This window comes from Panthera leo, chromosome B4 (assembly GCF_018350215.1).
Source record: "Panthera leo isolate Ple1 chromosome B4, P.leo_Ple1_pat1.1, whole genome shotgun sequence".
Classification (NCBI taxonomy): domain Eukaryota; kingdom Metazoa; phylum Chordata; class Mammalia; order Carnivora; family Felidae; genus Panthera; species Panthera leo.
In genome coordinates this window covers 118181497-118205497 of record NC_056685.1, presented here as the reverse complement: position 1 = coordinate 118205497, position 24001 = coordinate 118181497, and the positions used below count along the sequence as shown (strand labels likewise).

At 37.9% G+C, this 24001-nt stretch overlaps 1 long non-coding RNA gene across 10 annotated transcripts in view; it reads left to right on the top strand.

Moving 5' to 3' along the window:
- LOC122223715 overlaps positions 1–24001 on the top strand; it is a 102089-nt gene that overhangs the window by 58277 nt on the left and 19811 nt on the right. For 3 of the 10 annotated variants that reach the window (XR_006204423.1, XR_006204421.1, XR_006204420.1), the window contains exon 4: positions 1882–2080. The exons of the other annotated variants lie outside the window; for them this stretch is intronic. This is a non-coding gene — a long non-coding RNA (uncharacterized LOC122223715). The remainder of the gene's footprint in view (positions 1–1881; positions 2081–24001) is intronic. 10 annotated transcript variants of the gene reach the window in all.

Genomic DNA, 24001 nt, shown 5'->3' with positions numbered 1-24001 from the left:
AATTACCGCATAGCTGAGAAACATTAAAGCCTTCTTAAATAAATGGAGAGGGTACCATGTTTACAGATAATAATATTTTTATGATGCAACTGTCCTCAAGTTGATCTATAGATACAATGGAATCCTGATTAAAATCCAGTAGATTAGTTATTTTTGGGCTAGAAATTGACAAGTGGATTCTAATCTTTATATATATATAACATATATATATGTTATATATATGTGTTATATATGTGTGTGTTTTATATATATGTATACATTTGTATACATGTACATATATATATACATTTACATGGAAATGTGAAGAACCTAGGACAACCAAGAACAAAGTTAGGGTATTTATACTACTATATATCATTCATATATTAATGTATCATCATAAACTGATATATCACCCATAAAACTGATATATCACCCATAAACTGATGATGTAGCCTTTTGGGTTCCAGTTTTATGGGGAAAAGACTGCCTATTAGATTTTTCATCTTGGGCAGGCCTACGTTGGTTTTTTTTTTAACTTTTCCATGCATCATATCAACCATGAAAATTGTACTTTAAAGTTATTCTGTTAGGCAAAGTACCTAAACATTAAATTAAGTTTCAGTGCTTTTAATTTTTCAGAAATCCTACTTTCTCTCAGTCCTTGAATTTTATTATCTGATTATTGATATTGTTTTTAAGAAAAAATTTAAATTCAGAAATTTTAGTTATTTTTCAGCAAAAGAATTTATCAAGGTGCCCAGATAACCTTATTGTTAGAAATGGAAGTCCCCTGCACATGTTAAGTTTGAGACACATTTGAGAAACCCAAGAAAAGATAATAGAAAATTTGTTTTGTGAGTCTAAAGTCAAGGAAGAGGTCTATACTAGAGACATTAATTTGGAAGTTGTTGGTGTAAAGATAGTATTTAAAGTCGTAAGTTTGATGAGATCCACAAAAGAGTGGGTATAGGTGGAGAAATGGTCTAAGGACTCCTGGACACATAAAAGTTTAGAGATTGGGTAGATGAGGAACCAGTAAAGACTAAGACACATTAGTGAACAGGAGGAGGAAACTGGGAAGGTGTGGACTGCTGGAAAATAAGTAAAGAAAGAGTTTCAAGGAGGACAGAATGGTCAAATGTACCAAATGATGCTGAAAGATCAGTTACAATGAGGAACTAAGGTGAATAAAATTCATTGGGCTCTTTGGCCTCAGTAATCTGGAAGCCAATGACCTTGAGTAGAATATTTTTGGTGGAGTGCAGGCGGCAAAGCCTGATTTGAATGGGTTGAAGGCATAACAGAAAGAGAGGAAATTGGAGCCAGCATCTACCAATAAGTTTTTATACAAATAGATATAGACAGAGAAATGGGGAAATAGTTCTAGGACAGGTAGAGTTAGGTCTTTTGGAAGCCAAGAAAAATTATAGCATTCTTGTACATTTGCAAAAATGACCCAATAAAGAGAAAAAGTTGATGATACAGCAGAGACAGAAACAAATTTCTGGAGTGATGTTTTTGAGTAGGCAAGGTAGATGGGATTTCATGCACAAGTGGATAGGCTGGCCTTAGGGAAGAATATGGGCAGAGCATACTCAGAAGATAAAAGAAACTTTCTGAGCACATATGTGAGTGGGTGTATAGTTGTAGTGGTATGAGCTCATAGGAATCAAACCTGATTTTTTTTAGTAAAAGAGAAAGCATGTTTATCAACTGAGAATGAGAATGAGAATGAGCAGATATTAGAACTTGGAAGAAATAGAAGGAGGCTTCTAATAGTAATGGTGGAGAGTGAATGAATATGGGGCTGCCAGGTAGCTCTAAGGCCACTTGGGGGGGGGGGGGCGGAGATTATGAATTTAAAGTGAAATCAGCCAGTATGATTGTGTTTTTCTTTAGGTCTGTTCAGCTGTGCATGTGTGCAGTATGGAGCAAGCAGAAAATTGTACTTAGGCAGAGCTGGGGTTGTGCCAGGTGTGGGGATGAAGTCAGAACATGACAAAAGAGAGCTGTGTGGAAGGGAGTGATGTCTCTGATTCCTGGAGATGTTAAGCAAGATAAGAAAAACCTGAAGATGCTGAAATACAGTGAAAGGAAGGTAAGGACTTCCGATTGTCAGAGCAGATGGGTTGAAGAATTGTTGTAGTTGGAAGACTACAGGGAATGTGCTGGAAAGATAGGAAGTGGTATAACAGAGGGGGTACTAAAATTGAATTTACAGGGAGTGGTTGCAACTTTTGGTGATGAGAAGGCATTATCATGGCAATGAATGTCAAAGGTAAGGTGAGGACAAGATCATCAGAAGAAAAGAGGTCCAGAGAGTGAGAGACCAATGTATTGGAAGGATAATGTACATCAACGGTCAACAAACCATAGCCTCATCTGGCCTGTTGCAAGGTTTCATATGGCCCTGGCATATGAATCTGGATCTGGATAGCATTGTGAGCCACAGAGATGAATTGGTGCTTCCCTTCCCTGTGTTTACCTCCACTCCCAGCACCAACCCATCCAGCATGGTGGCCACACTTCATTGCTGCTCAAGAGTCATGCTTGGCAACTGCCAGGTACCAAGTTGTGGAATCACCTCTGGCCTTCTGCCCAAACTGAAATGGTTGGGCTTTCCAGGAGGAAGCAGTGTTCTGAGATCAGGGTCACTGAAGCAGAGGGTGAAACTGACTATGATGGCAGCCACAGACAGATGGGGTGGGAGGAACAGGACAGGAGTTTTCTGCTTTGTTATGTAAGTACCTACATAATATTCTTGCTTTTGTCCCTTGGCCAACAAAGTCTAAAATATTTCCAACTGGCCAGGCTCTGATCTGCAGAACTGAGCAAGAATTGGGATAAATTAGTATTGGAGAGAATGACAGTGAGATAGGAGCAAAAATCCTCAAAAAAATTAGGGAAAATGGATTAAGGGATATTAGTTGACTGTACTGAATAGGGTAGTGGATGGAACAGTCTGATGACATGAGATTAAAACCTGGGTCCTGGCTTCCCCACTTTTTTAATATTCTTAGAAAGCCTGGAGTGAGAATGACCAACGAATGGCAAAGGTTGTTACTAGGAATAAAAATACAGTTTCAAGCGGGCTTTAAAAAGTCATCATCTTAGCATTATCATTATGGAACTATAAATGGTTATTGTGCTGAAGTAGAATTTAATAGACTCTTGAAAACTTATAAAAAGGTTAAGTATATAATCAATAGTGAACCATCATTATAGAAATTTCAGCAAGTTTTAATGCAGTTCTGAAACCCAACTTTCCTATGAAACTATTCTAAGTGTCCTTGGTTTCAACTCTAATGTCTTCCTCAGAAGTAAACTTTCCATGCAAATTATTTATTGCCTGAAGAAACAGGGTCCACAGGAAGCTAAAATTAGAACTACCATCCTAGGAATTGTTATTGAATATTTCAAACAGCTGATGTTCTCTTCCATCACAGTCATAGCAAGGTACATAGAGGAACAATGGAATCATTTTTAATGGATGGGTACTTTTATAGGCTCCTCTTTCTTTTTGAAAATTATCTTCAAGGGCTGAATAACACCAGTGATAGGCAGCATGAAATGATGAAAAGCACCAAATTTAAGTCTGGATTCCTAATCCACCATTTCCCAGTGGTGCGGTTTTGCACAAAGGACTAACCCTCTTTGGTCCAAAGTTTCCAAGACTGTAAAATGGGAATAATATTATTATTAAAGCACATTGGATTATTGTGAAGGATAAATGAAATGTGTGTGCAAGTTTTTAGCTCTATCTGGCACATGAAGTAAGCCTAAATCTGAACTAACAAGATGTTTCATTGATCCTCAGACAACATTCTTCCAGGGTCATGACTTTTTAAAAAGAGTTTATAGTTTTGTGGAAAAGAGGCATTTTCTTAGAATATTTCAAATGACTATTATGTGCTATTTAAGCCATAAAGTAGCAAAATTAATGAGTATCTCTAAGAGAGAATACAAAATGTTATGGATACAAACTTAGGTCTCCATACTCATTTATTGTATATAATAGGCCAGAGAGCCAAAACTCCAAAAAAGAGTGCTGGTAGCTAAGGCCTACTGGGGAATCCATGTTCTATTTAAGAGCAGCCAGATGTTTACAACAATATGTTCTCTCCTCCCCTAAATCATCAGATTTAGCTAGTGGGCCAAAATTTTGTGGCTATGTGTAGACTGTGAGATCTGTGCATAGGCCTTCGGTGTTATTGAATGAAATCTCCAGACCTTTATGAATATCCTCCTAATTTTGTTGATATGCACCAACTTCTATTGCTGATAGCTAACTACCTGCATTTTTAACTTTCACTAAAGTTTGATCTTTCACTGTATGGCCATTTGTCATAAAGAAACAAGGATTCTGTCACCTCCTGGGAATTTTGCATACCTCAATAATGAGCTGAGAATAGCAAAGACCCATTGAGATATAATCCAGGGATTAGGTCTACTTCCTAGCTAAGTAGTTTGTTCTCATACGCTAACTTCACAATCACCCGAGACTCCAATTTCTGCCTCAGCAAAATAAAGATTGACTGTAGTATGGCTCAAATTTTGGGATCCCTAGCTGTAGTCATAGGACATGGTTCAAATCCTGGTTTGACTGAATTGCTTAACTTCTCCAAACTTTGTTTGTTTGTTTGTTTTTCCTGGGAGTTTTAGATTGATCAGGCTGGTGAAGAGGAGTAGTAGTAGACAGAGGGGATGAGAGGTCATGGTGAGTGGTAAGCCTTGTCTAGGGGAAATTAACAAGAAAAACAACATTGTCAATGCAAAAAGCAAGAGTGGAGTTGAAAATTGAAAAACCACAGAGGTCAAGAGCCTCCAGAAATGGAGTAGGGAGAGGGTAAGAGTGAGGTGAAGCAAAGCAAGAGGTGCCAGGCATTTCCCAGGAAGCAGACGCTGTTCTGTAATGCTTGGTTTTATCACATGCTAAGTGTTTTCTGATTTGAATCTCAGTTGCCCTGGTTTAAAGCAGAAATCACAAACTGGCGGCCCACAGATCAAATTCAGCCCACACACCAAGGTAATAATGATAAGAAAATGTGTACTAACATTTAGTACACATGAGACTTGGTCTAAGTATTTTACACTTACTAGCTCATGGAAACTGCTAAATAAGCCCGGGGATGGATACCATTAGTATCCTCAGTTTCCAGATGTGGGAACTGGGTTAACAACCAGTTAACTTGTAGCATTGGGCTTTAAATCTAGGTAGACTGGTTCCAGAGTCTATACACTTACCCATCATCCTATCAAAGGGGCCATGTCCTAATATTGGGGAGAACACACTCAGGGCTTGCAGAAAAAGCCTATACTCTGGGCTGCTGAGGGAATAGTCACTTAAAACCAGCTTCCATGCAAAACAAACAAACAAAAAACAAAAACAGCTTCTGCCCTTTGGCTACTTTCTTTATACATATCTTGGTCTTGTTCTCCCACCATTTTCTTGAGCATCTTTTCATCTGTCTTAACTGTCATCAACATATCATCTTAACAGATTACTTTAAAGTAATATGTTTAGCATATTACCTTAACATGTCTTTGCTTTTCTTAGGTAACATGTATTTTGCCCACCCAATGTTTTGAAAACATTGAAAGTAGCTGACAACATTTTAAATTTGAGAGGTTTCACATAAAAATCCTGATTTCTGGCTTTTCGCAAGAAATTGGAGGACCGGGGGAGTTTGGGATGGTGTTCATGCTGATGACTGTCATGGTGTCTGGCAGAACAGGTGCCACTCTGCAGAGTCCTGTGGTCCTCACCCACCTTTGCTACATTCATTTATGTCACTTGCCTTTCCTCAATACAACTTTGTGACCCCTGGTTTAAAGGTCCCAGGTGGGCTGATAGCACCAAGTATAGCAGAGTGATGTCAAGATCATACAAAGAGACATGTAGGAAACAATTGAATTTATTTATTTATTTATTTTTAAATGTTTATTTATATACTTTGAGAGAGAGCGTGTGTGCTCAAGCGAAGTAGGGGCAGAGAGAAAGGTAGAGAGAGAATCCCAAGCAGCCTCTGCCCTGTCAGTGCAGAGCCTGACACAGAGCTTGATCTCATGACTGTGAGATCATGACTTGAGCTAATATCAAGAGTCAGATGCTTAACCAACTGAGCCACCCAGGCACCCTAAAACAATTGAGTTTAAAATACAAAAGTGATAACCAATTGAAACTAAACCAATTGAACTAAATCAATTTAACCAATTGAAACTAAACTCCCCAGCTACGTACATCTATTTGTATGATTTTAGAGCTTGAATTTTATAACTAATGGCTAACATCTAGTTAACCCTTTCCGGTGACCGAGAATGCTATGCATTGACTAAATTGGTTCACTTTATGCCAGCACACATAATAAGGCTATGTTGTCCAGGCCCTTGGCATCTAAGTAGGATCTTAAGACTGGTTCTGGGGAGAGTGATGCATGTCATTATGAAGCCTAGCCCTTAAGAAAGCCTTCCAGATATTATTATCCTCTTTCTTCCCCTTCCATGGAATCTTGGATACCACGAGCTAAAGATGATGGCATTACAAGATAGAAGGATTTAGATCACAGTGTCATTACCTGCAGAACTGCCAGCTGGCATGGACCATCTGCATTGGAGAAATTGCCTTCTATTTTGTTGGGCCAGGGGGACTGAGGTTGGCTTGTTACTGTAGCTACTGTAATTACCATGGCTAATAGTCTTAATATTACTCTGTTTAAAGAAACTCAGTTCTCACAGCTACCTTGTAAATTCTCTGCTATCCCATTTTGCAAATGAGGGAATGGAGGCATGGAGAAATTAGTAACTTGACCCAGGTTACAGGACTAATCAATAGCAGAGTGAGGATTAGAACATAGCTTCAAAGTCTCACCATTGTCCATACTGCCTCTCAGCAAATTGCTACTGAGCATGTGTGAAGCAAGGTTCTCGGAATCCAAAGTCCATAAACACACACCGTCCCTATACTTAAGGACTCACAGTATAACAGTGGAAGTAACCTCATGAACAGATTAGGTAATCTGTTCATGCTTGTTGAGTGATTATGTGTCAGAGACACTGTGGTAGGGGACGAAGTTCATCTGTTGTGAAAGTCGGTAGAGGGTAGATCAGGATGGAGACACAGAGGAGGGAGAAACCACTTCACATAAGAAAGGCAGGGGACATCTCAGGGGAGACAGCAGTCTGCTTGGCTCCAAAGTGCTGCTTAGGCTTTTGCCAGGGTTTGAATAATTCCAGAGGCTCGATAAGCATGTCCTATTTCTCAAGTACACACGGCCTGAAGCCCTTTCCTCTCTGACTTATGAGCTTTTTCTTTATCCAGTGAAGTGATCATCACTGCTTAGTTATTTTAGGAACAGGAGCAGAGAACAATTAAAAAATCATCAATTACTGTAAATAAACTTGGCAGTCAATATCCCTCATGATACCATAAACCCATGCAAGCTATTGACTCACTAACAGGTGAATAATTCTCCAGGATCAATGATGACAATAATGCTTTGCTAAATTTAGAACCATCAAAATAAACATACAAGTACATAGGGTCAAAACAATTCTTCATATCCACAAGGGAAATTTTCATCAAGTTAATGTGCCATGATAAAGCAAAAACAAGTGGGAAAAAAAATCCACTTCTCCTTGAATGTACTTTTTTTTTTGCCTGCAGAGGATTCTAGAATTATTTTCTTTGTTCCTAAACTTTATGACATTCCATGCAGCAGTGATATTAGCTTAGAAAAATGATGACTAGTCAGCATCCACATGGAGGCACTCTTTTTAAGATATTTGTGAAAGAGTTCCATAACCTTTAGCATCCCACGGCTTCAGCTTGGTTATTGCAGTGGTTATTTGTAATCCTTAGTGTTTGCTGTTTTCCTCATGTTATATAGGTCATCATGGCATTTTGCATACTCTCCATCTGCAATGTATAGTGGTCGGAACTGTTTTTTAACAGTGGGGTTTATAGCAAGCTGAAATTTTATACGATCTAATATATTCTAATACTTATTACCATATATATTTATGTACGTGGGTACATGGAGCTATGTGCTGAAATTAAGAGTGAGTCCAGAGAGTCCGGAGTTCTAATCCTGTCTCTGCCTGGCTCTGGACTTGGCCAAACTCCTTTACCTCTCTGAGCCTCTATTTCCGCATCTATTAAATGGAGTTAATGGGAGAATCTTTCTCATACGATGGAAGAGTTTAAATGAATGGAGGAAATGTAGATAGGGGTAAGCAGAATAAATAAAAAGGAAAGGCACTCAGGGTTGGGTTGAGAGAAAAAAAAGACTCATGCCATTTCCTTGCTCATGGCCTTACATAATTTTCCTTCACCTACGATATAAATACTAAAGTCTGAATTCCTTAACTGAACTTCAATATCCTGTATATTTCTTACTCCTTTCTAACTTTATCTTCCCATAGTAGTCTGTGCTTAGATTACGAAGACCTAAGTTCTAGCCCAGCATTTCCCATTTATCAGCTGTGTGGTTTGAACAGGCTGCTGAACCTCTCTGAACCTTAGTTTTCCCAACTGAAAAATGTAGATGACAATGATCTTATAGGTAGTAGTGACAGTTGGATGAAACACTCAGCATAGAACCCCACGTATCATATCCACCCAGTAAACTATTCTCCTTCCTCTTTGCTTGTATGAAAAGTCCTCTACAAACTGTAAGTCATTTGGAAGAGTTATGTATCATCATCATTCTGACAGAGCAGCTGGCCCGAGCCACACTCTATTTATGCAGCTTCAGAGACATTGTATAAATACATAAATGCCTAGGTAGGATGCAGACGCATCTCACTTCCTGGTGACAGAGTCTGCAGCTGCCAGTGAAAGATGACTCTAGTGGGATACCCATGAGAAAGATGCGATTACAAGACTTAATTAGGACAAAGGGTATGGAACAGAGAAGATTAAAAACCCCATCCAGTAGGACATTGCAAATTGGCCAGAAAGTATAGCAGGAAAAGAACGAAAAAGAAAATTGTGTCTGGGACAGGTTTTCCATGGGCATTTCCATTAGGGTGAGACGAGTTGCTTCTCCTTGGAGAATCCTCTGGACAGACAGCACTGTGGGCTCGGCCTGCATGCTCTTCAGCTCTGCTGAGTTTCCCCTCCCATGAACTCCTTGGGTTAAATCAACTGTCACTTCTTCCCAGACCCACTAAACACAGTTCTCCGTGATCTTGTAGAAAAGCAACTTTGTTCAGCACTCAAAGCAACTACTGCCTAATCCCATTATTTTTATGGGTGTTGGTCAGATTTTGTTTCTCGCTACAGACATCAGTATTTCGAGTCCTGTTAACCGCCCTTGGGTTCGGTTCAAATAACCTGTGAAAAGTACCGACCGATCCTTAATGGGACAGTCAATTCACCTTTCCATTCCAACACCAAAAAAGTTTTCCATTTTGATATTTATGAAAATTACTGTGATAAATCACATTGAAGCCCAGTCCCATTTCCCTTGCTATTAGACCCCATGCCAAATCTTGTCGGACCTGCATTCAATTTGCTTTCACATAATAGAAACCCTGTGCATCTGAGGAAGGAAAGTAGCCTATTTTTCTGGTGGTAAAAAAGAATTGCTCCTTCTCACACATGCATCAGGGGAAGCAGCTCCTCTTACAAATCCAGCAAATCCTCTGTAAGAAGGTGGTTTATGTCCCTGCCGATAAGGAACAAAACAAAAAGAAATACAGTAATTGTGGCATTAGCAAGTCATGGAACAACTACTTTTGAATATTTATGTTTTTAGGCAATTTAAAATGCATGTTCTTTTTAAAAAGAGACTGAAGAGATATACCATTTATTAAGCCCATAGCAGATGCAAGGAACGTATTCAGTACTTATGAGATTTACCTTATTTAATCTTCCCAACCTTCTGAGGAAATGTTATAGATATTAAGTAACTTCTCCAAAGCCGTGTACCTGCCAAGTGATGGAGTTAGGTTTGTACTCAGGTCTCCTAGATTTCAAAGTCCAAATTGTTCTTGTCTACTCTGCTGACTCTCTCTAACTATAGAAACTTATTAGCAGAATCAGTTAAAAATGAGAAACTCCCAAATCAATCATATTTTTTTCTGCACAGCTCTCTATTTGATTATTAAATGACTTGGTAACTTATGGTCAATAGGAAAGAATAATACCTTTTTTCAATTTAGGCTCGGTAACTTGTTAGCTGTGTGATCTCAATCAAGCATCTTAGATGCTTGAACCCTCCGTGTTCTTATCTGTAAAGTGGGGATAATAATAATATCTACATTACAAAGTTGCTGTGATTTTACAAATAAGATACATAACTTCCAGCAGAAAAGTGGGTGAGTTTTTCAGTAAAAGGCAGCCATTCTTTCTTCTTGTACTGAGTGGACCTTTACTCAGTGATACTGAAAATAGCTACTCCAATTGATGCTAATATTTTGAACCAGAAAATTAGAATGTCTAAAGAATCAGGAAAAATAAAGGGCTGAGAAATGGTTTCTTCATACATATAACTACTAGCAATTCTAGTAGATGTTAAGGAATTACTAATGCAACCCACAAGGCAAATAGGTGGGTAAAAGGTCGGAACAACAAATGCATTCCTTTTTCTCCGCAAGCTTAGAGTGCTTAGGGTAAAAATAAATTTGTAGTTTTCCAGTGAGCCTTTTTATTCATTCTTAAAAAAAAAGCCATTCCATAAATTTAACAGGTCTTAAGCTATAAGTCAGAGTAATTTTTAAAGTGGTAGACCAAATTATATGCATGCTACCTAGTAGCATTTTTCTGAAAACACTAATATTGCTCTAAATAGTGTCAAAATGGGCAATTTCTGAAAAAGCAGAAAAGAAACGTTGCAAGCATTTTATTACTACTTTTGATAGTCCTCTGGCTGAACACTTTCGTATTGGGATTATTCTGGATAATAAGAATAAGTGAACACACAAACATCATTCTGTAGATGACTTCTCTCTTCCTTCTTATTCCTTGATAGCAGCGAATATGCAGAACACGCTGAAAAATTCTGTTGCGGGCTTTTTATTGAGGTAAAAAATCACTGGGGACTCTGCCTAATGAAAATCATTGCACCCAACCACAGGAAATCAAAAGAGTCAAAGACTCTGACCTTGAATTTTAGAACTTTTTTTTGACCGTCAGAAGTGCATTTCCCTATATTGGTCTATAATAGCACCATGGAGCAGGTTGGAGGGCGGGGAGATGTGGAAAGCTCTGAGTGATCTTTGCTATTTCATGTCCAGCACAAGACTCTAGATTGGATGCTGGCAGTTTTTAAAAATATATTTTAAGGTTTATTTATTATTGAGAGACAGAGAGAGCTAGAGTATGAGCATGGGAGGGGCAGAGAGAGGGGGAGACAGAATATGAAGCAGGCTCCAGGCTCTGAGCCATCAGTACAGAGCCCAATGCGGGGATCGAACTCAGAAACCGCAAGAGCATGATCCGAGCCGAAGTTGCACACTTAACGGACTGAGCCACCCAGGTTCCCCTGGATGCTGCCATTTTAACCCTTGTCTTCCTTTAAGCTTTCCCAGACAACATGCGTCAGGCGTCTTAATGGGTAGCAGTCTCTTCCTCTCTCATTTTGACAAAAATTCTCAGAAACTCTGAGCGGACTGAGATTTACATGTTAAGTTTGAGACTGTAAAGAATCAAGTAGCTTATGCAAAGTTTTATGGAATTTAGGAGAGAGCCCGGACTCAAACCAAGTCTTTTGACCATCAGCCTGTCACTTTGCTCGACGTGAGAGCCTAAAAGGAGAGTTAGTTTTGATAAGAGGACAAGCAGCAGGAGCATGCAGATTGGATCCTTAAGCAGGTATCAGAAAGAGAAAAGGACAAGAAAGTGAGACTAGTCCAGTTTTGTCCCGGTTCATCCAGAGCATCTCAGCCCCTGGGCAAATGAGATTCACGATATCTGCAGAGGCCAGAAAACTGGGGGCTGGGGTGGGGGGAACACATAGGGATGGGCAAATTTCCACCCCTGTGCCTTGGTAAGATTGAGGAGACTGGGGCATTTGCCTTCTAGTACTTTTCACCTCTGCTGATAATAATACTCATCTCACAGAGTTATTGTGAAGGTTAGTCTACATAAAGTGCTTAGTAAAAACTTCTAAGAACAGGGTCTGCCATAGTAAAAACTTACTAAATTACTATATTAGGGGTAGTATCATAGCTTTACAAAAGAAAGTCCATTCCACTATAGACGGTGCATATCCGTTATTACAGATTTGGAAAATATCTTTATTAACAAATATTTAGTGCTTAATAGGTGTTTCATATTGTGAACCACTGGTTGGCTCAGTCAGTTAAGTGTGCAACTTCGGTATGATCTCGTGGTTCGTGGGTTTGAGCCCTGCATTGAACTCTGTGCTGACGGCTCAGAGCCTGGAGCCTGCTTCAGATTCTGTGTCTCCCTCTCTCCCATTTGTGCTCTGTCTCTCTGTCTCTAAAATAAATAAACATTAAAAAAATTTTTTTAATATGTGTTTCATAATTATAAACTCTTTTCTTAGTAAGGAAGTATTTTCACACTTTCATTTACAGAGAGGTTATAAAACTTGTCTAAAGTCACACAGTTGGTATCAGAGCTAGGATTCAATGCCAAGAAAAGCCATGTTATCTCTGAAATAAAAGGGTGAGCCCAAAGTATCCATAATCCCAGTACCCAGAAATTTTAATTTTGTTTCTACGTTTGTTTACTTTTTTCTCCCCCATGGTAGTTTTTTTAAAGAGAGATCATTTTAATTTTTTTATTTGATTGTTATACATTGTCAGGATCACACTTTATGATTTCAAGGTATAGGAACATTAGGTATTGGTAACATATGTACATCCCAGACATTATGCTAAGTGCTCTACATATATTTCCCAACTTGCCCTTCATAGCATTCCGGTCAGGTAGGTCTTATTTTTACATATTACTGATGACAGGAAATTATGTTTTAAAAGTCCTGTTCTTATAGGCTTCTCATTCAAAAATAACTATGTAGCAGAAATCAACACAGCAATTTAGAAGGAATAAAGTGCCTTAGGATAGGCCTGGCCTGATTTCACAGATGAGAAAACAAGCACAGAGAGAATATGACTTTTTCACTATCACGCATTAGGTTAGGGACATAGGGAAGACTAGAACCCAAGATCTTTTAATTTCAGCTGTATGCTCACCCCACATCTCCCCCCACCTCCCCTCACCCACACAGTGTTTTAAATTAGCTCTTTTATCAGTCCCTTCTTTTGCAATTCATTTCCTCCAAGCAGTAGAAGTGACAGAGAGTCAATGTTTCCGAGCTGATTTGTCCCTTAGCATCCTGCCTCGTGATGCATACGGCTGTCTATTTGTCTGCAAGAGCTTCCACAACTCTGTTGATTCTCATGACTGCTTCCATCTGCATGAATCACTCAAGATATCAACATCCTTCTCTTGTGGGACCTACATTATATGCAAAGGGAAGTTAACTTTGGGCTGAACAAATTGTGTTTGGGAGGACATCTGTGATTCATTTCAACTTAATAGAGATTTAAACAAAATAAAGAAAATACAGTGTGATTGAGCAGAGATAATATGGGGGGTTATGGTTAGAATTTTGTCAGATACAGAAAATCAGACTGTGGATATCTGACTGGTTGGGCTCAGAGTATATAAAATGCACTTTTTAAATAATGTGTCTATTCACTTGTATGTGGAATTTAGGAAACAAAACAGATGAACATGTGGGAAGGGGAGAAAATGAGAGGGAAGCAAACCATAAGAAACTCTTTTAATGATAGAGAATAAACTGAGGGTTGATGGAAAGGGGTGGGTGGGGATGGGCTAAACGGGTGATAGGCATTGAGGAGGGCACTTGGTGGGATGAGCATTTGATGTTGTATGTAAGCCAATTTGACAATAAATTATATTTAGAAATAAATAAATAAATAAAAATTTGGAAAAAAGGAATAAAAAAATAAAATAATGTGTATAAGGTCACTGAAAATAGGGGTGAATAGAAATGTGATAGTGATCATAATAATAATATCCCATCTATACAAAGGTCTTATTATGTGCTAGACCCTATGCTGAAACACTTCATTTATATTATCTCTTTATCTTCAAAGCCACCCTGCCGATAATCACTCCCCTGGTGAGGAAGATGAGAGTTTATGTAACTTCCAGCTTAAGTAATTTATAAACACTTTCAGCTTGTAGGTGACAGAGCTGGGAGCCATGTTTTTTTCAATGGACACACTTATTTCCCTCTAGAATATAAGCTCCATGAGAATAGGGATTTTTTTTTTCCTGTTTTGATCACCTAGAACAGTGCCCAGCATGGATTTACAGTTAAGCGCTTAGAGTCTGGTTTCTGTCACTCAACAGATCTTAACAGGGCCAGCCATGTTATTTTGTTTGCTCTGTAGAGACAAGAATGATGCAGTTGTCAGTTTTTTCCAGTTGAAACTATTAAGTACTCTTATTGGTAGCAACAACATGAGGGAAGAGATACAACTCTTAACTAGGATGAATTATCTGGACAGACTCAAACAACCAGAGAGGCTGTTAGTGTATCTTCCTAAGGCCATGTAAATGAAAGGATGGAATGTGGGAGAAGGATGTCGGTAAGAGAGAAGGTCAGAGTGACAGCAGTGGCCAGATGCATTTGCAATGCAGTGTTAGGAAGTGACAATGCAGCACAAATGGCTTCTATGAAAATAATAAGGATAATGCGAAAAGCATATTTTCCATTGCCTCTGTTTCCAGATTTTAAGATAATAATGATCGCATGCAAAACATTTTGAAGGGCTAGTTACTGCTGTTCTGCCAAATGGGATTCCTCAACTCTCTGACTGCTATGGCTCATCGAAATGGGCACAGATCATGGCCTGTGGTGTAAACTGTTATGAACATTTCATGAATCGGCCCAGGCTCTTGTGCCTTGACCTGGTATAGGTAACTGGAATTTTTCCCTTGAAGCTGTAGCTAGTATAAGAGGGAAAGGAACTGGCATAATATTTAGTAAGATTTTGAATCTACAGAAAGAGAAAGCATACGCTATGGATGGGACAGACTAAGTGTGATCTCTGGCCAATGATGGGAGGATAGAACCTGCCTCTGACTGCTTGAGATTGCAAGACCTTATTTCTTGACTGTAGAATTCTACGACTCTTTTAGTGATATAACTTCAAAATTTACATAGAAATGGCTCATTGTTTTCCATTAGCATACAATGATAGTAGCAACAAAGAAGAGCATTGGCACTTGAACTTTCTTTTCATTCAAGAGAAGGTTGTATGCTGTAGTGATAAGGACATGGGTTTTGGAGACAGATAGACCTGGGTTCAAATCCAGCTATGCAACTCACCGTGTAGACTTCAGCAAGTAACTGCAATTAGCTCAGTTTCCTCAACAGCAGTTTGAAAGCTGAAGTACTACCAGGCACATACTGATGGTATATAAATAGATGTATTTATTCTTTGAGGGCTGTTTTAAGGATTAAAGAAAAGTATGTGTAAAGTAACTGACCCACTATATAGACATTCTATAAATAGTAAATTTCACTACACACACACACACACACACACACACACACACAAGAAACATTAAGGGTAAAAATGTATCAATTCCATAAACAATAGTGCCAAATGCAAAAGAGTCAAGAAAATCCTTGAATAATTATACAATTAAAATTAAGCTCTGGACAAAGAATATTAACAAGGAAGTCATAAAAGAAAATATATAAATGAGCAACATACAAGAAATCCCTCAACCTCACGTATTGCCTAGGAGATCCAAAACAAACCAAAAATACTCTTTTTCACCAAATATGTGGAAAAAATAGAGTAGCTTGATAAGATCTTAAAATAAAGAGAATATGGGAAAATGGCGGTATAAATTGTTATTTTTTACACAAAGTAATTAGGCAATATCAATTACAGATAAAAACAAGATACTCTTTGACATAGCAATTGCTTTTTAGGATTAATTCTGTTTAAGAAAAAAAAGAAAAATCTTATTCTGGGCCCTAAAACAACTTTTTAATAAATTTAAAAGGATTCAAATTATACAATATAGTCTTTTTTTATGTTTATTTTTGAGAGAGAGAGAAAACAGAGTGGGGCAGAGAGAGAGACACACATAGAACCCAAAGCAGGCTCCAGGCTCTGAGCTGTCAGCACAGAGCCCAATGCCCGGCTTAAACTCACAAACCGTGAGATCATGACCTGAGCTGAAGTTAGATGCTTAACCAACTGAGCCACCTGGGTGCCCCTAGAATATAGTCTTTGACAAAAATTCATTAAATTAAAGGTCAATAGGAAAATAGCATGACTATCACTAAATATTTGGAAATTAAATGACACGCTTCTAAATAACTGGTAAAAAATAAAATCACAAGACAAGGTAGAATATATTTTGAATCACAAAATATCAAAATTCAGAAGGCAAAGTTATCAAAATTGGTGTGAAATTTATAAGATGGAACATTTATATTAGAAAAGATTGTTAGGGGAGCCTGGGTTGCTCAGCCAGTGAAGCGTCCGACTTCAGCTCAGGTCATGATCTGGCAGTTCATGAGTTCAAGCCCCGCACCAGGCTCTGTGCTGACAGCTCAGAGCCTGGAGCCTGGTTTGGGTTCTGTGTCTTCCTCTTTCTCTGCCCCTCCCCCCGTCTCTCTCTCTCTCTTAAAAAAAAAGAAAAAAAAAAGAAAAGATTGTTATAAAGGTCTCAAGAAATGATCTCAGGTTTTACCATAAGAAACTTGGGGGCGCCTGGGTGGCGCAGTCGGTTAAAGCGTCCGACTTCAGCCAGGCCACGATCTCGCGGTCCGTGAGTTCGAGCCCCGCGTCAGGCTCTGGGCTGATGGCTCGGAGCCTGGAGCCTGTTTCCGATTCTGTGTCTCCCTCTCTCTCTGCTCCTCCCCCGTTCATGCTGTCTCTCTCTGTCCCAAAAATAAAAATAAAAAACGTTGAAAAAAAAAAAAAATTAAAAAAAAAAAAAAAAAAAAAAAAGAAACTTGGAAAACACATACATAAACACAAAATAACCCAAAATAAGCAAAAGAAAGAAAATAATAAAGAGATGAGTAATAAAGAAAGAAATAAAGAAAGAAAATAATAAAGAGAAGTGCATAAATAATGAAGTGGAAATCAGATAAATAATAGAGAAAATGAGTAAAACCAATAGCTAGTTCTTTAAAAAAATCAATATAATTGATAAAACTAGACTAATCCAGACAATAACAGAGAAGGCACAAATTACTTCAAGAATTAATGTGAGGTTATGACTACAGATTGTGTAAATATTAAAGAATAACAAAAATTATAAAGAACTTCATGCCCATAAATTTGATAATGTACACAAAATGGACAAATTTTTTGAAAAAGACAAATTACCAAACTCTCCTAAGGAGAAAAATAGATAACCTTGGAATACCCAAATATCTATTAAAGAAATGACATTCATGTTTAAAACCTTCCCACAAAGTAAACTCCAGGCCTAGAAGGCTTTGTTGGTAAATTTTCTTCAGCATTTAGGGGAAAAATAGTATCAATTTTGCATACTCTTGCAGAATGTAGAAGAGATGGAAACATTTCTTAATTCACTTGAGACAAGTGTAACCCTGCTATCAAAATTAGACAAAGAGAAGGGGCACCTGGGTGGCTCAGTCGGTTGAGCGTCCGACTTTGGCTCAGGTCATGATCTCACAGTCTACGGTCTGTGGGTTCAAGTCCCGTGTCATACTCTGTGCTGACAGCTCAGGGCCTGGACACTGCTTTGGATTCTGTGACTCCCTCTCTCTGCCTCTCCCCTGCTCATGCTCTGTCTCTCTCAAAAATAAATAAAAACATTAAAAAAAATTTAAAAAATTAGACAAAAAGAAGAAAATTACCAATATAAGAAAATCCAGCACTATATAAAATGATATATCACGATTAACTGAGATTTATTCCAAAAATTTTTAAGGTTGGTTCAACATTTGAAAACTAGTCAATATGATAATTCACTATATTAACTGATTAAAGAAGAAGAAGTTTTAAAGTTTTAATCTTAATATGGTAGGAGAAACATTTGACAAAATTCAACACCCATTCATGATTTTTTAAAAGTTGTAAGAAACAAGGAATTGTTAAGAACTTTTCAACCTAATAAAAGTTATCTATGAAAAAAATCACAAACAACATCATACTTAGTGGTGAAATACTGAATGCTTTCACCCTAAGATTAGGTACAAGGCAAGGATTGTTCACACTCACTATTTCTATTCAACATTGTACTAGAAGTTCTAGTCAGTAATAAGGCAAGAGAAAAAAAATGCATACAGATTGGAAAGGAAAGAATAATCCTGTGTTTTTCATATAATTATGGGTTCATATATAAAAAATCCTAAGGAATCTAAAAAAACAAAAACAAGCTAATTGAGCTTAGTATGTTTGCAGGATACGAGGTCAATGTTCAAAACTCAAGTGTATTTTTATACAAACAACAAGCAATTGGAAATTGAAATTTAAATATACTTACAATTGTGTAAACAACATACAAAAATTACAGATAAATGTAAAAAAATATGCACAATACTTGTATACTGAAAACTATAAAATCTTGCTAAATCAAAGAATTTAAAGAAGATTTAAATAAATGGAGATGCATCCTATGGAGTGGAAGGCCCAATACCACTAGGATGTCAGTTCTCTTCAAATTGATCTATAAATTCAGTGTGATCCTAATCAAATCCCAGTGGACTTTTTTATAAAGTTGGAGAAATTGTTTCCAAAATATATGGAAGTACAAAGGGCTTAGAATAGTAAAGATAACCTTGTAGAAGAACAAAATTGGACCTTTTATATCATCTGAATTCAAGACAAAGCTACAGTAATTGAAACTGTATAGCACAGACATAAGTAGAATTCAGAAATTGACACATACCTACATGTTCAATTGATTTTTGCCAAAAGTGCCTTAGCAATTCAGTGCAGACCAGATAGTCTCCTCACTAAATTGCTTTGCAATAAATGGATACCATATAATTGAAAAAATAAAACTCAACTCTTACCTTATACCACACATAAATCTAACTTGAAATATAGATCTAAATATATAAGAAAAAACTAAGTCTTCAAAACAAAAGATGTTTTGTTTTAGACAAAGATCTGTTAGATAAGACAAAAAGAACACCATAAAAGGAAAATCAATAAATTGTATTTCTTCAAAATTATAAACTTCTGCTCTTTCAAAGACTCTAAGACTATGAAAAGGCAAGCCAACAGATTAGGAGGACATTTTCGAAAAACATCTGGTTTAGATTTCTAAAAACTAAGAGTAAGAAGCCATACGCAAAATACTATACGTATATGCTTTTATTTGTTTGAATTTTAGAAATGGCACCAACTATAGCCAGAATAGCAGATCAGTGAATGTGGAGGCAGTGCTGAATTAAAGCACATAGGAAATTTTGAGGATGATGGATACGTTCTATATTTCATTTACTGTGGTATTTATGTGACTGTATATATTTTATATGCATGATTGTTAAAACATATCAAACTGTGTACTTAAAATGGCAAAATTTCGTTGAATATAAACTATGCTTCAATAAAGCGGATTAGAACAAACAAACAAAATAAACAAACAGCACTTGCAGCTAAGGACAGATACATGGGGATGTTTTAAAGACAAAACAAAACCGGAAAACAAAGACAAAAAAAAAAGGCTCTGATCTGATTACCTACCAGAACTTATCCTTGAATACATTATGGTATATTTAATATATGCAACATTATATATTTTAAGCATTCCATTTATATTATTGATCTGGAGATATACACATAATATTTTGTGGAATTCCAATGTGATATGTATATTACACCCCCCCCCCTTTGTTAGGAAAAAATAAATCTTATGTATTGAAGAATATATAATTTTTATTCTTAAAAATACTTCAAGGATACTGAGATTCAAGATAAGGAACAGGGGATGGGCGCCTGGGTGGCTCAGTCAGTTAAGTGTCCGACTTCTTCTCAGGTCATGATCTCGTGGTTCATGGGTTTGAGCCCTGTGTCTGGCTCTGTGCTAACAGCTCAGAGCCTGGAACCTGCTTCAGATTCTGTGTCTTTTTCTCTCTGTTTGCCCCTCCTCTGTTCATGCTCTCTCTCTCTCTCTCTCAAAAATAAATAAACATTAAAAAAAGATAGGGTAGGGGCGCCTGGATGGCGCAGTCGGTTAAGCGTCCAACTTCAGCCAGGTCACGATCTCGCGGTCCGTGAGTTCGAGCCCCGCGTCGGGCTCTGGGCTGATGGCTCGGAGCCTGGAGCCTGTTTCCGATTCTGTGTCTCCCTCTCTCTCTGCCCCTCCCCCGTTCATGCTCTGTCTCTCTCTGTCCCAAAAATAAATAAAAAAAAAAAAAAAAAAAAAAAAAAAGATAGGGTACAGAGGAGATTATTTGCTTTTTATAAATACATCTGTGTATTGTATGGTTTGTTTTTTTTTTTTTACAAAATCATATATCACTTTTATTTAATGTTTATTTATTTATTTTGAGAGAGGGTGCACATGCTTGCAGGGGAAGGGCAGAGAGAAAGAGAGAGAGAGTGAGAGAGAGACATTGAGAATCCCAAGCAGGCTCTGTGCTGTTAGCACAGAAGGCAACACAGGGCTCATTCCCATGAACTGTGAAATAATGACCTGAGCCAAAATCAGGAGTCAGATGCTTAACTGACTGAGCCACCCAGGTGCCCCCATATATTACTTTAAATTTTTTTTTAAATCTAATAAAGTTTAAGAAAGAAAAATAAGAATTGAAGTTGTTCTTTCTGAAGGGTTTCCCTTTTTGCTATTACTACTGCAAGGAGTCATCTATAGCACTCACATGTACATCGTTCTCAAAATCTATCACGTTGCACTTCAGTTGTTTGTAGGACTGATTCTTACTGGATCATAAACCACGGAGGAAAGGGAAGAATCAAATTTAGGGAAGAATCAAATTCATCTCTGAATCCGTAGCACCTTTCATTATCAACTATTTACTGAATACCTACTAAGCGGTATTCACTGCCAGTGCAGGGGACATATTTTCCAGTATGTAATAGAAATTCAATGCTTCTTAATTTTTCAATTGAATTCAGGTATGATATTTCATGGGGGCAGAAGAAGGAAGGGATCAAATGAATGTACCACTTTCCCCTCTAACAAATGTAAAACAAAACAAAACAAAACAAAAACCACCAAACAACTAAACTGTAATATCCGTCCACTTGTCATCTGGTTTAAAGTAGAATTTGGCTCTGCAATTTGAGTGTGAAAAAGGGATTTGAGAAAAGAAAAATTACATAAAATTCCAATTTAAATTGTTTTAAAAAGGAGCCAAATGTTCAATATTTGATGCTCCTGCTCCCTCCCATATCCATAAGACTGTAATTTAAGATCATAAATCACAAACCTAGTAAAAATGAGGACCACCTATTTCATTAGAATTTATGTTTTTGCAAAATTTAAATATATAAACCTATCATCATCCTGGTAGAAGAGGCTTAATCCTTAGAAACCAGTGTGCAAGAATTAAGTTTAATTCTTAAGGTGGAACATTAGCGTTTTTAAATTCTGTAAGCCAGGTGGCCCCAAAGAGGCTTAAATCACATGCACGGTCAACGTCTGTACCTCCATCACCACTTTCGCAAATGGCATGTGGTCACAAAGTGGAAGACCAGCATTTCCTAGCAAAAAACAGCATTTCTTAGCAAAAAAAACCCAGCATAAATATTAGCAAAGCAGTTAAACTATGGAGCCTACCTGGGTTTATACCTGGGTTTATAATCCAAGGTCCATCTTTTCCTGTCTTTCTGCCCTAGGGTAAATTGCTTAATTTCTTTGTGTGTCAGTTTCTGCATCTGTAAATTGAGAATAATAAAGGCATCCACTTCATAGGGTTGTTATGAGGGTTAATGAACTATATTCATTAATTGTGAATTACCTGAAGTAGTCCCTGGCCCATGAGAAGTACTTGATGACTAAAGAAAAGTGCTCCGCCTGTACACCAGTTGTCCTCACTTTACATCTGTGTTAGTGACCATCTCTGATAGAGAAAGGGAGGTAGAAGGGGCTTGAGGAGATCATCTCAGACCCAATTTGACTTCTGTCCCACTTTGCCTTGATATTTGATATTTTTATCTCCCTGTTTGTAACCAAGGGTGTCTAAACCAGAAACACCAAATTAAAAAAAAAATTTTTTTTAATGTTTACTTATTTTTGGGAGAGAGAGACAGAGTGCGAGCTGGGGAGGGGCAGAGAGAGGGAGACACAGAATCTGAAGCAGGTTCCAGGCTCTGAGCTGTCAGCACAGAGCCCGATGCAGGGCTTGAAGCCATGAACTATGAGATCATGACCTGAGCTAAAGTCAGATGCTTAACTGACTGAGCCACCCAGGCACCCCAAGAAACACCAACTTCTAAATGAAAATATTCAGAAGAAGAAAATGTAAACAAGTCTACCCCATGCCAAATTTCTTCATTCTAGGATTCTGGGGCTGGGACTTTGTCACAAATTTGAGCAATGGTGTTATAAAACAGACTGACAAGGCTGTGAATTGCAACATTACATCAAGCTGGAGTTCTAAACTGTTATACTTTTTTTTTTTTTTTTTTGCTTTGAGTTTTTACTCCATATGCTTGCCATTTCTGCAGACATACTTTCATGCATTGGAATTTTTATTTCTCAAGGAAAAAAATACTGAGGATTAAATCAGCCAGGATTTTACTAAGTCTTAGGTCAAGAGAGTTAAGACATTTGGGAGTTAGTAGGAAGAGAGCTGTGAGAGGAAAATCTAGGTCTCCCTGTTTTTCTGGAATCTGTCTATCCTGGCATTATTTAAGCCTCTTTCATTTCCGTATTACATCGTGAGGCTTCTGAAGTAAGAACTATGTCTTGTTTGTCTTTGAACAATAAATGGCAATCGTAATAATGGACAATAGGCAATGTTTGCCACATGGCAGATAGTGTGTGGAGTGCTTTACATGAGTTCTCTTATGTAATATCCACAATCTTCCTCGCTATTGCTTTTATTCTAGCGTAACAGATGGGGAAGCTGAGCCTTAGAAAGGCAAATGAATAGCCTCAAGGTTTTATGGCTAAACGGTGCAATCAGGTTTAGGATCAAAGTTTGTTTTGTTCAGTTTCAGAGTGAGTTCCTTAAACAATACCCTGTGATTCTCATGTGGGGTACAGCTCAATGCTGGACCCTATGAGGAGCTCAAAAAATAAACGTTCCCTCCTTGTGGGGCAGCTGGATAGAATGAGCAAGATGAAAGAAGCTTGTGGTAGGAGGTCAAAAGAATACTTTGTGTTGTCCATCCTTCGAAAAATACACATATGCATCCCTTTATATAATTTCAGTTGTTAAAATTTACTAGTTTTTAGATTTAAAAGAGCATCTGAGAATAATTGGACAAGAGAGAGTTTATTGTACTGTAACTGCAGAGATTGTGGTAGCGTTGTGTAATGGATAACTGACATCCTGGGAGGGCCTGGGTCCGTGGTGCAGAGGGCTTGGGCTGGGTCCTGAATCTACCACTTAAACTCGGGTCCTCAGGCAAGGGTCAACCTGTGTAATGTTAGTCTCTTCACCTTATAAAAGTGAAGATCCTCCAAATTGGTGTTTATGAAAGCATCTCAAGTCACAAGGCACTTTATCCATGTAAACTATAATCAAGTTCTCAAGCTGCTAAGGCTTTAGGAACAGTGAGGATTCTTGTCTGTGATAAGCTAGAGAGTGTAGATCAGAGATATACAAGACAGGTGGTAGAGATGTACAAGAATAAGAAGAGGCATACCTTCCTAAAATGATGCAGCATGCAGGACATTACCTCTTCTGATCATGCACACTGCGCCCCTTTTTTGACCTCTAGGGTGACAACTAGCAGTTTGATGGGTAAGACAGGAAGGGAAGAGAGCTGGAGTCTTCTGCACGGATGCATGTGTGGATGAGAGGGGCCAGTGGAGATGCAGCTTTGGGGATGGAGAACGTGGGTTTCTGAAGGATTTCTGAATCTGGGAGTACAA